This window comes from Pteropus alecto, unplaced genomic scaffold (genome assembly GCF_000325575.1).
Source record: "Pteropus alecto unplaced genomic scaffold, ASM32557v1 scaffold76, whole genome shotgun sequence".
NCBI lineage: Eukaryota > Metazoa > Chordata > Mammalia > Chiroptera > Pteropodidae > Pteropus > Pteropus alecto.
Genome location: NW_006443138.1, coordinates 27,040,296 through 27,042,867, shown reverse-complemented (window position 1 = coordinate 27,042,867; position 2,572 = coordinate 27,040,296).

Sequence of the window (2,572 nt, the reverse complement as noted above, 5' to 3'; positions counted from 1 at the left end):
CCAGACCACAGAACTAGCTGATGAAAGCTAATGCCTCTTAACCTGAGGCCAGTGCACTTGTGTCAGTTTTGTTTTAAGCAGGTTTTTTGCAGCATGATTATTAGCAGTTCTATTGTTTTCATCTCTCTTCCAACAGCAGTAATTAATATGTTATTAATTAACACTACTATTATTAATAGTATTATTCTCAATCAAGCCATTCTATGTCAGACTTAGGGTTTTAACATTAACACTCGAATGTTACCTTATGGTAATGTGTTTTCATTTATTCAGAGTGATGGAAGTTTCAGACTGAAAAAAAATATCTGAGTGGAACACCTTGTAGAAATTTTATTTTTCTATGATCTAAAATGCAATTTATCACTCTCAACACAAAAACCAAACCAAACACAATTAAACGTTCCTAATGAGGTAGCACATTATAGAAGGAAATTCTCAGGCTTTAGAAACAGAAGACTTGTGTTCTAATCTAGATTCTAGATTCCACTGCCTTCTAAATGTGTGACCTTAGGCAAGTTGTTTAATATCTCTGAGCTTCTGGTTCCTCATCTTTAAATCAGGGTTAACAAAACTGAACCCGTACGCTTTGTACCATGTTACCCTGCCACTTGGCCAGGATTACTTGGACCAGAGATGGGCCCATGCGATCCTCTATGTCAGGAGTCCCCAACCTTCTTGACACCAGGGACTGGTGCTCCTATGAGAATCTAATGCCTGATGATCTGAGGTGGAGCTGAGGCGGTGATGCTGGTGCTGGGGAGTGGCTGCAAATACAGATGAAGCTTTACTCGCTCGCCCACCACTCATCTCCTGCTGTGCGGCCCAGGTCCTAACAGGCCATGGATCAGTACCGGACCACAGCCCAGGGGTTGGGGACCCCTGCTGTATGGAATGCCAGGTGCCTAAAAGTTAGACTGGTGGGACCGGCCAATGGAAATCTGACTGGATAATGACTAACCCAACAAAGCCTCCAGCAGGGCATTTGAATATGAGATACTCTGAGAGGACGAGGGTGAGGTGGTCTAGAAGCTTAGAGACATGGAGAGAGGGATCCATAGAAGCCACTCACAAACAGAAACATCATGACAGGAGATAAGAGTAGGAAGAATATTGATCCTCTGGTAGCAGCACTAAATACTTAAAGGGGTGCTGTGGCCTCCAGACCCTCCACAGGCAGCTGTGGCTCCACCATCTCAATGTATTCCGGCAGCTGCTTTTTAAAATGAGTTCTGGGTATTTTGTAGAGATAAATAGAGAAAAAAGAAAATGTGGCCCTTCCCCTCAGGGAGTGCTTAATCTCTCGTTCTCATAAAAGTCAAGCTAGTAAAGAACACACAAAATAGAGTCTAGTAGCTAAAGCCACACGCTTCATAAGTAAGCAGAAATGGACTTCATTCCTAACTCTTCCCTCTGCTATGTGAACTTGGAAGAATTTTTTGATTTCACTAGGGCTCCTCATTTCATCTGTGAAGAGGGCACCATGACAGCGCCTAGGCACTGGGTGGGCCACGCGGACTAAGTGAGGTGGAGCAACTTTATCACCAGAGCCCCACAGATGAGTGGCATTTCCTCTGTCACGGCCACATCTCGTGCTGCTTCACATTCCTCTGTTTCCGCCATCATGCTGGGATTTGGCCTGCCTTTGCTGTGAGAGGTGGGTAAGCAGAGGAGGGAGAGAAGACCAAAGAAAACTGGTAGAGAAAGCTGCCTTCAGTCATCACAGGGGAGGAGGGCCCAGAGCCCAACTTAAGAAAAGGAGAATTACACCGAGACCTTCTAGGGCCCCCCGGCCTTGTCCATCCAAAGCTGCACTTTCCCTCCCTAGCACCAGGCCTCTGCTCAGCGGCCTCTCTGTGCTGGACAGAGGACCTAGGACCAGGATGCTCCAGCTGCAGGCAAGTTCCTAGAAAGTCCAATGAAATGGATGTCATTCCTTTGCTGTGAGTAATCAGCCCCAACAAAGCCCACTGGTATTTCCGAGTCCATTCCCAGTGCCCAGAGCTGGGTCCAGCAGCACAGCAGCTGCAAGGAATGGAATGTAGCTCTCCAGCACTTTGTCCTGGATTCAGCCTTTGGGAAAGACTCTTGGCCCGGAAGTGGGAGGCACTCTGAAGGTCATTTTGTCCATGCCCCTGTCTCTGGGCCCAAATGTTTTAAAACATGGATGTTTGGGGACTCCTTATGACCCATCCAAGTGCAGGACCAAGGGAGCCAGGGGGAGGACAGGAAAGTGATGTCCCTTTGTCTTCTCCTTGATCTTCCACTACAAGGGGCTGCAGGAGGAGAGGAAGAAGTAGAGAAAAAACAGCTCAGCCCCCCGCCCCATCCCATCTTTCTCTCCTTTGGTGTCCCAATCAGGCCATCCCTGTATCTCTTCTCTTCCAGGCTACTAATCAAGAGTCTGTCCCAGCCACCCCTCCTGGAAAGCTCAGAGCTACAGAGCTACTCTTCAGTCTCTCCAAATTGTGGCAGCAGGGGTTTCCCTAACCGAGAATGCCCGTGAGCCCAGGTCGCTGCACTGGGGAGTCATGTCTTTTGCCTTAGTTCATTTAGTGGTCATGCTCCCACCCAC